Here is an 11,914-nt window from a genome sequence, read left to right as displayed (position 1 = left end):
TGTTTTGTACACACATAGTGAAAAAACAAAATCAAGGGGCCCTGAAAATTCAAGGTGAAGTGCTTCGGTTGTCTGACGAATCTTGTTTCCTTCAATCACGCTCAAAACAAGCGTCCAGAGATTTTTTTTTCTCTTTCCACGCACTGAGAAGATTTCTGACACCAAAGTCCCTTATTCCCATCAGGTCGCTGCCCCACAACAAAAACCACACATCAATCTCAAAAAAAATATTCCCACTTCCATAACTTCCCTAATTCTTTCAGTTGTAAAAAATTTGGTAACCTTGTGTTTTTAATTCTTTGTTTTTGCCTTCAAGAAAAAAATTTGTTTTTATTAAAAAAATGTTCCCTGAAAGAGAGATTTCAAGTTTGGAAGTGGAAAACAAATTTTTACTTCTTAAATCTCACCCAACTTATCAGGCTTCTTTTCAATAGGAAGGGAAAAATGAAACATTTAAATGTTGCTTTTTTCATTTTTTAATTTCCTCACCATTTCAGCCCACGCTCTTTCAAACCAAATGATCCCAAAACCAATGGAGCCAAAACATAAAAATTTAGAAGGGAAAAAAGAAAAAGTTTCCAACAAAAAAGTTTGCCAATTTTTAATTTCCAATCGAAGTAAATTAAACAACCCTTTTTTTTTTTCAAAAATTATAAACTTTATCACAAATGGATTTCCCTTTGTGCAATGGATCTTTTTCAAAATGGTTGTTTTTTAAAAAACAACCGCCCGTGTGGAAATCCTTTTTTGATAAACCAGAAAATGAAAAAAGAAAGCCCATACTATTTCCAATAAACCTGTTGTATTTTGTTAATTCTATAAAATTAAAAATACCTGTTTAAGCATTGAGAAAACAACCCTTTTTTTTTTTTTTTTTTCCCATCCAAGGCAAAACCGCTCGCTTGGGAGGAAAACAAAACCCCACTTGTGGGACCCTGCTTATTTTTTTCTTTTACCAAGGACTAGGATTGTTAATACATTCATAAAATAAAAAAGTGGGGAAAAAGGCGATAAAAAGAATATTGCCTGCTAAATCAGAAACAATCCTTGGGTTTTCTCAATGAACGGGTTAGATATGACCCCCTGTTATGCAGTATGACATAAGAAAATTTTATTTTAAAAATCAAATGTTTAAGCTTTTTTTTTAAAACAGAGAGAATCTTTTTTGCTTTGCCTGGTTACCCCATTTTTGCCCACTATAAGCAAACTCCTTAAGAGCTTTGGGTTGTAATACCATTGTTTGCCGAGTTATATTTTGTTTGTTTTCTTGATATTATTTTTGATATTTGGTCCTTGAACTTAAGCTAACTTCAAAACGTTTTTTTAACTATTGTTGTAACAAAAGCCAAAGAGAAAGGCCCTATAATATATTGAAGCAAGCCATTTTTTTTTGGTTTTTCCCTCCGTCATATAACGAATTTTGTAACAACCCCTATAGAATTTGAAACAATAATAAAAGACTTTAAACATGGTGACTCAGAAATTCTCATAGTAATAGCCCTAGTTTTCCCATTGTTTATTGGAGGGAAACCTATTTGGAAACAAAAAAATTGGTCTTTATTCTTACCAACACCAGTTTTTAAAATATTTTCTTCCGTCATATTTTTTAAAAGCCATTCAAGGTTTTTTTCATAAATTTTATTTAGAATCTGCTTCAAGTATTGGTGGGCAGTTCTTTTTTTTTAACTGGCGATCTGCTCAGCACATACAACATCACTTATAAAGTGCCATTGGTTTTTTTTTTTTGATATTTTAATCATTTACCCTCATCAGCTTCTGGCTTTTAACACAAGGTTAACAGGCTTTGCTTAGCCTGTGGCGAATAACTTTTGGAAAATATTACAAGTATAATGGCTTTTTAAATAAATATAAAATCCCATTTATACTAACAAAGTTTCAAACACAAGTGCTAAACAGGAACAACAACAAAACTCCTACCAAAAGAGAAGTCCTCTAAACCAAAATTTTTCTCCCTTTTCATTTTGCATGCCTTTTATGTCTTGTCCAATGGCAAACTCCATTGGTTGGTTGACGGTGACTATATACTAGACACTACAAAGGAAAAAAATACCTCAATAAACTATGATGATTTTGTTATCGATGGAAATAAAAACAGCGGTGGGGAATTTGCTACAATTGCACAACAAACGTGAATAAGTAGAAGCTGGCGACTAAGCCCATCTACTTCCTCTGATCTTTATAACTCCCACTGAAATGTAGATTAGAGATTTTTGAAATCTTTTTCGAAAAAACCTTTGACTAAAGCCTGTTTACACCCTTTTGGACTTAAAGAAGGCAAAAACAGGAAAACTAAATAATTCGATATCTGGTTTCTCTCTACGATAAAGAGCCAAGAAACCCTAACTATGAATTCAAAGTCAAGAAAGTCCGGGGTGGCCCGAGAGGAATAGTAAACATTTTTTAAAGTTTTTCCTAAAATTTTTTAATTGATGTTCATAACTAAAAAGTGTCTTTAAATATATATACCAACAAAAAATGAATTACTTCTTGAAACAAAACCTCAGAAATCTTAAAGAGCAAGCCTCTTTAAAGGTTTTTTATCAGAAATATAAGCTTTGTTCCAATAAGCTAGATCTATAACCAAAAAATCCCACCATTTTTTCTGTTTGTTTATTAATGGGCTGTTATTGTTGTCCAAACTTGTTACAAGTGGGCCAAAAGCAAAAAAATTTTGCAACCTTACCTTTGTTGTAACTTCCCCCTTTTAAAGCCTTGTAAGCTTTTTTGGCCTTTTTTTTCCCTAATTGAAAAACTCTCTGTCTGTTTCTGAAATAGCCATGTTTTTCCCCTGAAAACCTTTCTCTTTTTGGTTACTTTTGAAAAATTTTCAAGTTGGGAACAAACTTCTTAAAAAACCCCTGAATTAAAGCCATAATGGTGTTTTTTGGCAGGGAAAAATTGGAAGCGAATCTTGCCGTGCCTCGCCCGTTTAAACAAGGTTTTTGGAAAAAATTCAAGGGTTTTTTCACTTGATTTCAAAACAATTTAACAACCAGCTTAAAAAAACCTTATGTTAAACCCCTTTCTTCAAAAACAAAAAATGCTTAAGAAAAAAACACTACACAAAAATAACAATCAGCCCATAACATGTTTAATGAGCACTGAAGAAAGGTGGAAAGTTGGGAAAAAAATAATAAAATGATTTAATCTTGGGTTTTTTTTTTTAACATTGGAAAACCTTTGTTCCAAGTTGGGTGGGATTATATTAAGAACCAAAGCAAAACTTTTTAAAACATTTTTTTTGGTTCCTTCAAAGGTGACATGTGTTAGAAGCAGGAAAAATGGGAAAAAGAGTGAAAGGAAATTTTGAGCGACTTTTTTTTTTGAAAAAAAGGCCAAATTTGGGTTGAATGACTTAAACGAACTTTTGGTTTTTCAAAGAAAGGCATCTTTCCAAGAACTGCAAGCCTCTTTTAATAGGGTTTTTGGTTTTTTTTTCCGGTCCCCTGCCAGTGGTCCCCCAGTACCTATTCAAAAAAGTGGCGCCTACAATTTGAGCATGTGGAGGCAACCCCGGAGCCAAAAAAAATGAAAAAGAAAAAGGTTCCTTTTTTTGTTTTCCCTGAAGGGAATTCAAAAAACGTTTTTTTTTCTTTTTTTTTACATCTTCTTTTTTTGGATTGGCCTTTTTTTTTTTTGGCTTTGGGGAAAAAATTAAGCCCCATCAAAAAGAAATTGCACTATTTTGGGAAAAGAGGCAAGCCCAGCCCCAAGGCCAATGGGGAAAATTTTGCCTTTTTTGGGCGATGTTTTTTTTTCTTGCCTGGTCCTTCCCATTTTCAAAATGTTGGATGTTTTTTACTTTTGAACCACGTACCAACCTGCCCCTTAAAGCATTTTGTTTTGGCAGAACCAATGTTTAAACATCCCGTTTTTTTTATTGGAAAACGTAAAAATTCCCCTGGGTTGGGACCAGTGGCCCCTTTCGTTCAGCAAGGAATAAAAAAAAACGTCGTGCACCCCACAAAGAAGCCCAAAATTTAATAAGTTCAAGGAATGGGTTTTGAAGGGAACACAACGAGTTAAGGTGGTTTTTTTTGAAACCTTTTGCCCCTCCAAATTTCACAGCCCGAATCCTTTTTTCAATCCATTCGAAGCATCTGTGGGGAAATTGTTGTTGGAAACCAAAGTTCCGATCAATTTTGGAGGCGCCCACCTCAAAACAACCCTTAAAGAAATTTTGTTTTTTTGGCGGCCAAAAGAAACAATGAAAAAAAAAAAAAACTGTTTTTATTTACTGCCAAAATTAAAAACAAAAGCAGTTTTTTTAATGAATATTTTTTTTTTTTAGGATTTTTTTTTTGTTTTACTTGGCTCTTCTAAAATGCGATATAACCCTAACTGTATTATATATTTTAAAAGTCCTCTTTTTTATTAACCTGTGAAAAACAATTCAACGAAAAGTCGCCTCAAAAACAAATCCCCACAAAAATGGAAAGTTTTTTTTTGCGACCCCGCTATTTGGGGTCAAACGACGATTACGTAGGGTGGGTTTTTTTAGAACCCATACTAAAATTTTGAGCGCCAATTTTTTTTTTTCACATTTAAATTTTTTTTCACTTTTTTTGAGTTCTTTAATCACGTTTTGCCATTTTTAAAAGCCCTTTCCACTTTTTCTTCTTTTGTTTAGAAAACTTTTTTTTTTGAGCTTTTTCGGTAAATGCCACTGAATTGGAGAAAAAAAGGGGTTAAAAAAATTTATTAAAAGAAGGGTTACAAAAGGTGGTGCCACCCAAGGGAGCTACTGTTGTCTCCCGTGGGTGCGCTTTTGGCTTTTTTTTAAAAATCTGGTTTTTGTTTTTTCTTTTTCTCTCTCTGAAAACTGTAAAATTTTTTAGAAGTGTTTTTTGTTTCCTTAAGTTCTTGTTTTTTTTTTTTTTTTGTTTCAAAATTAATTAAAGTTTACAAACACAGACGCAAACATCTTTGCCGACAACTGCCAACCTTCTTCTCTTCTTTAACCGTTTTTTTTTTTTGTTGCTTGAACTTTGGAATTTGCACAAAAATAACTTTTCTCCTCAAAACATGTAAAAAAGTCGTTTCTTAAACCTACAAACCTCAAAGGGTGGCCAAGGCAATCTTTTTCTAAACCATAACAAAAAGAATTTGAAGTTTAAACATAATAATTTAAGACCATCAAGTTTTTTACAATTCCCTTTTTTACATCTGATTCCATTCGACACAACGAACTTAATAAATGGACAAGCCTTACCTTTTTTTGGCTTTGACTTCAAAAGAGGACGGTGCAAATCCCAATGTTGTTAAATTGGTAATGTGGTACGAAAAAATGCCGCGGGGCATTGGCCTCTTTTTGTTTTTTTTTCCGAGGGGGTTTTAACGGAAAAACGGCAGGCCCCCGTTGTCTTTCCCCAGCCCCAAGGGAAAACAACGGTCCCAGTTTAGAAAAGAAAAGCTTCTTGCCCAACCAGAAGCTGGATTTTGCCTCCTCCCGCTTCCCAACGAAAAATAAGAGGACAATTCTTCCTTCCAATCCAAAAAGTCGTAAACCTAAAAAAAAGTAAAAACAAATGGTAAAAAAAAAAGGACCTGGTACTGGTTATCGCGCATTTTTTTTTTCCTTTTTCCTGAGCCATCCCAAAAAAAGCCGCTTTTTAAAAAAAACAACTACAAAATGCCCAACCAAAACTTTCAACCCAATTCAATAAACTCGGACGGCAAAAGCCAATTCAACAAAACAGGAAAAAAACTAAAACAAGTTCACATTTTTGTTTCCCCCCAACTTTAAACATAACCACCGATGGCAGCAAAAAAAAAATTGGAGCAAATTTTTTGGGGTTTCAAGTAATTCGAACCACTCTTAAACCTAAATTGAAACTAGATTTTTTTTTTTTAATAATTTTTTTATTTTTTTTTTATTTTTTTTATATAAAAATGAAAGGGAAAGAAAAAGAAAGCTTTTTTGCACTTAAGAAAAGCTCCAAAACCCTGTCCCCTCAAATAAAAAAGGCCACTTCAACAAAATCCTGTTTTCATTTTAATCTCGTAAATGTTTTTTTTTTTTTTTTTTAACTGTTATTTCTTTTTTTTTTTTTTTTTTTTTTTTTATTTGTTTTAATACTTTTGAAAAATTTTTTGTAAGTTTTTTTTTTTATATTTGTTTTTTCCTTAATATTTTTTTTTTTAAACTGTACAGCACCGTTGTAAGCTCTGGTTTTTTTTGAAAGGGCGTTTTTTATAATTAAAAAAGTTTTTAATTATTAAATTAAAAGTTATTTTTATTTTAATAAAATAGTAAAGTTTAAAAGTAAAAAAATAGCAAAACAAGTTTTAACAATAATGCAATCGATTTTTCTGACCTGTAAAGTTAAAAAAATGTTTTTTTGAAATTGCATAAAATTGAAAGTATTTCTCTTTTTTTTGTAATTTGTAAACCAAAGTAAAGGATCCTGAAAAATACTTTTTTTCCCCACCCCCACTATGCAAATTTTTATTCTTTTTGATTAATAATACAAGTTTTATTTTTTCCATAAGCCCTATTTTTTTATTTGCTTCCTCCATTTGTTTTTTCTATTTTTAACTTGCAAAGTCTTAAGCGCCTAGTTTTTTAAGGACAGCCAAAAAACAATGTTAAAAAAACGTAGTTTTTTTAGTCCCCTACAAGGTACAAACAAGAATTTGGCTTAGAATTTGTGTCCCTTCGGGGGTGTTTTTTTTTGAAATAACATGAAAATGTTTTTTTAAGCCAGTGGAAGACCAACCGAGAATTTTACAGCATTAAACTTGCCCCTTTTATTGAAATAGTTCGCATTTTTAAAAGGACCAAGTAAAAAAACGTCACAATTCAAAGCAAGGCTTCTTTTGTTTTTTGGCAACAAGAAAATGCGAAATAAATTAACCAAACTTCAGGTTTTTTGTTCAAATACAGACGCGAGCCAAGTTTTTTTCAGTTTCTTTTATTCTGCAAAAGTTCTGCAAAAACCTTTTCACACTAAATTTTTCCTACAAAAGCAAAAAGCCTACATGTGGTAAAAAATGTAGCTTTTAGAGAAAACCAAGGCCCTTTTTTTTTTTTTTTGTTTCATCCTTTTTTTTCTCCCAGGTGAACCTCCTGTTCCCCGAAACAAGAGCGATAAAAAAAGGCCAAAGCAGGAAAATTTGTATTTACAAAAAAACCTGCACGGCCTTACTTCCTGAACTAAACTTTTTTTTCACAACAAACATAAACCGTGGAATGGATTGTTTAAAACAAAAACCTTTAAAAAGTGATTTTTGTGTAAACGAGTTCCCCTCTTTTTTTGTAGTTTTTTCCCAAAAGTTGGAAAAGAATTTCAAAACTAAAAGAAAAGCTTTACAATGTCCCTTGGTGTCACTTGAAAAAATTGAAGCCAGAAAAAACTGAAAAAAGTTTTTTTTTTTCCCAAGGAAACAAAACCCAGGAAAGAACTTTCAAACAACACCAAGCCTCCCAAGCCAGAAAAGCGCAGTGAATGGGTTTTTCCAAAAACAAATTTTAAGAAACATAAAAAACAGGCCCCTTTTTTGGCTTGAAAAACTTTTGCTTTCTAATTTTTTAAAGTTTTTCTTTCTTCCTTTTTTCAAAAAACGTTTTTAAATCTTACGAAAAATTCCCATTTCTTAGTCGTGTTTTTTTTTTTTTTTTTTTTTTTTTTTTTTTTTTCGTTTTTTTTACAGACTGTCCCCTAACTTAGTTTTTTTAATTATGAAAATGTTTTACATTTGAAATATCAAGACACGTTTTTAAAACTTTGAAATTCACAAGTTTAAACAAAGTGAAAACAGCCTTTTTCAACAATGAAAAAACTTTTGGGGGAAAAAATACGTTTTTTTTGGCAGATGATAACTTAATCATCCCGGAAAACGGGAAAAAAAGAAAACACTCCCCTCCGTAGCTAATTTTTTTTCAGGCCTTTCCTTTTTGTGGAGGGTTTTGCAGGAAAAAAGGGAGGGCATATAGACCCCTTGTAAAACCAGTGTTGTATTTTCTTTCCGTCCGGATGATATTATCATTGCAACGTATCCCAAGTCAGGTGAGCTGTCACTGTTACTTGTTGAATTCAAGTTAAACGTGTCTTGATATCAAATGTAACATTCATAATTAACTAGTTACAGTCTTGTAAAACGAAAAAAAAACACGACTCAGAAGTGGAATTTCGTAGATTAACGTGAAAGAGAAGAACTAAAATAGCAGTTCAAGCCCAGCCTGTTATGTTCTAAATGTTTGGAAACCCATTCACTGCTTTCTGCTGGAGCTTGTGTGTGAGTTCTTCCTGGGTTTGTCCTGAAAACTCATTTTCTGGCTTCATTTCAAGTGACACAGACATTGTACTTCTAGTGAAATCGTTCACTGGAACTACAGAGACTCGTTACACAATCACTTAGTTACATCATCACGGTATGTGTGTGAAGGTAGTCAGAAGTAGCCTGCAGGTTTGTAATACATTCTGCTGCCTCTTATCGCTCTGTCGGACAGAGTCACCTGAAATGACACAAAAGCCTGTTCTAGCTACATTTACACAGTGTAGGCTGCTTGTAGGAATTTAGTGGGTGAAGTTGCCAGACCTGCAAAATAACTGAACACTGCCGCGTCTGTATTTGACAACCTGAATGTTATATTCCATTTCTGCCAACAGAGCCTGCTGAATGTGACGTACTGGTCCTTTAAGACTATTCATAAAGGCAGTAATGCTGTATCCTGTCTCCACTGGTAACATCATGTTATCAACACCCCGAGACAAATCTCAGCCAAATTTGTTGTACTGTAGGACTAACTAGTTAATGTTTGCTGTCCTTAAATAGGTAGACTGCAGTTAATAACAAATGAGGAGCAATAAAAATAGCTTATGAATAACTTGTATATATCAGATAATGATAGTGGTGGGGAAAGTATTCAGATCCTTTACTTGTACAATACAAAAGAGAATACTTCATTATGCATTCAACATTTTACTTACAGGTCAGAAATCATGCATATAAACTGTTGCTATTTTTACTACTACTATTTATTAATAATAATAATAATAATAATAAACTTTAATTATAAAGCGCCTTTCAAAACCAGAGCTACAAGGTGCTGTACAGTAAAAAATATTAGAAAAACAATAAAACTACAAACATTCAAAGTATAAAACAATAAAAAAAAAAAAAGAAATAACAGTAAAAAAACATTACAGGATAACAGGATAAAGTGCTTATGAGACAGGTGAGTTTTTAGCAGCTTCTTTCTTCCCCTCATTTTTATAATAAAATAAAAATAAAATAGTAAAAAAGTCTAGTCATTAGGTAGAGTGGGTCGATACTGAACCCCAAATTGCTCCCAATGCTGCACATCGGTGTATGAATGTGGACAAATGACTGTTAGTTCCTGTTTGTGATTGGCTTTGCACGTCAAGTTTATGAATGGGTGAATGTGGCATGTAGTGTAAAGCGCTTTGAGTGGTCAGAAGACTGGAAATGCGCGATACCAGTACAGTCCATTTACCATTTGTTTTACTTTTTTTAGGTACGACTTGGATGCAGGAGATTGTCCCTCTTATTGTGAGCGGAGGAGATCCAGCTTCTGTTGAGACTCTTCCTAACTGGGACCGTGTTCCCTGGCTGGAGGAACAACAAGCCTGTGTCCTTAACCTCGAACAGAGGCCATCCCCACGCATGTTTTCTACACACTTCCAATACAACATGATGCCACCGTCCTTCTTTGAAGTCAAGCCAAAGGTAAAGCTTCCATATAGTTCGTGTCATGGATCATTAAAGAATTTAAACTGATGGTATATATGTTTAAATTCATGTGATGTAGAATGCCTCCACCCTTTGAGGTTTGAGTCTAGACGACTTTACATGTTAGGAAGTATGGCATCCAGTCACACAAACGTAAAGAGGTTGGCATGTGGCAATGTGCGTGTGTGTACTTAATATTGAACAACAGACTTAGACAAACACTCTAAATACAGTCAGAGAGAGAAAGAACAACAGATAAAGCCAAAGACAGGGAGCACCATAGTCCCTGGTGACCACCTTTTAACCTCTTTAAAATTACCCCTTTTTTTCCATCAGTGGCATACCCAAATCAAAAAGTTTCTAACAGAAGAAGTGGAAGGCTAAAATGCACGTATAAAGACTCAAAAAGTTGAAAAATTAATGTGAAAATGCGCTCATTTAGTATGGGTCTAAAACCCACCCTACATCGTCGTGACCCCAAATAGGGGTCGCAAAAACTTCATGGGGGATTGTGAGGACTTCTTGATTTTCACAGGTATAAGAAGACTTAAATATATATACAGTAGGGCTATATCGCATAGAGCAAGTAAAACAAAATCCTAAAAATATCAGTAAACTGCTGTAATATTTGCAGTAAATACACAGTTTTTTTTTTCATTGTTTCTTTTGCCGCCAAAACAAGTCCTTAAGGTTGTGAGGTGGGGCCTCCATTGATCGGACTTTGTCCATCACATCCCACAGATGCTCGATTGGATTGAGATCGGTGGAATTTGGAGGCCAAGTCAACACCTTGAACTCGTTGTGTTCCTCAAACCATTCCTGAACTATTAATGCTCTGTGGCACGACGTTTTATCCTGCTGAACGAGGCCACTGTCACCAGGGAATACCGTTTCCATAAACGGATGTACATGGTCTGCAACAATGCTTAGGCAGGTGGTACGTGTCAAAGTAACATCCACATGAATGGCAGGACCCAGCAGAACATCGCCCAAAGCATCACATTGCCTCCGCTGGCTTGCCTTCTTCCCATAGTGCATCTTGATGCTATTTGTTCCCCAGCCAGCCATCCAAGAGATGTAAAAGAAAACGTGATTCCTCAGACAAGGCCACCTTCTTTCATTGCTCCGTGCTCACATGCTCATTGTAGGCGCCACTTTTGATAGGTACTGACCACTGCAGACCGGGAACACCCTATAAGAGCTGCAGTTCTGGAGATGCTCTGAACCAGTCGTTTAGTCATCACAATTTGGCCCTTTTCAAAGTCGCTCAAATCCTCACTCTTCCCATTTTTCCTGCTTCTAACACATCACCTTTGAGGACAAAATGTTCAGTTGCTGTCTAATATATCCCACCCACTGACAGGTCCAATGTTAACCAGATAATCATTATTATTCACTCCACCTCTCAGTGCTCATAATGTTATGGCTGATGTATTTGTGTAGTGTTCTAGCATTTGTTTTTGAAAGAGGTTTAACATAGTTTTTTAGCTGTTGTTAATTGTGAATAGTGACCCTGATTTCCAACCCTTGTTAAGGCGAGGCACGGCAGATCGTCCATCCCTGCCAACACATTATGGCTTTATCAGGGGTTTAGAGTGTCCCACTGAATCAAAGTAACCAAAGAAGTCAGGGAACATGCTCAGACAGACAGAGAGTTCAATAGAGCCAGCTACAGCTAGAGTACACAAGGTAAGTGCAATTGCTGCCACTGTACAGTGACACATACAGGCCATTAATACAACAGAATGTGATTTGGTTATAGATCTAGCTTATGAAATATATCTGATAACTAGAGGCTGCTCTAGATTTCTGAGTTTTGTCAGAGTATTCATTTGTTGTATAGCATTTAGTATGACATCATTAAATAGACTAAGTTTCCCTCAGCACCCCCGACTCTGACTGACTTTCAGCGTCCCTGCTCTGAACCAGATCATTTTGGTCTGTTGCCTCTTTAGTCAAGGTGTAAGGTGTAAAGGTTGAAAGATCAATGGAGAGAGCTGGGGTGCGTCTCATATCACTTAATTGCATCCACGTTTCCCTCACTTACATGTTTTCCTTGTGTCTTAGTCCCTCCCACCAGGGATGCATGGAGAGATGCAAGGAATGTAGAGACTTCTGGTGGAGTTTGTGTCTGCACATGTGTGAACTGTACTAATATTAATAAAGACACACAGTAATCAGTGCCAGAGCAGCAGCC

General features: G+C 34.8%; 1 pseudogene; it reads left to right on the top strand.

The window, feature by feature from the left end:
- LOC118334355 overlaps nucleotides 1–11,914 on the top strand; it is a 15,174-nt pseudogene that overhangs the window by 590 nt on the left and 2,670 nt on the right.

Source organism: Morone saxatilis, unplaced genomic scaffold (assembly GCF_004916995.1).
Source record: "Morone saxatilis isolate NCDOM2014 unplaced genomic scaffold, NCSU_SB_2.0 Contig1, whole genome shotgun sequence".
NCBI classification, from domain to species: Eukaryota; Metazoa; Chordata; class Actinopteri; family Moronidae; genus Morone; species Morone saxatilis.
Note: the sequence above shows the minus strand (reverse complement) of the source record. Positions and strands in the feature narration are given on the sequence as shown.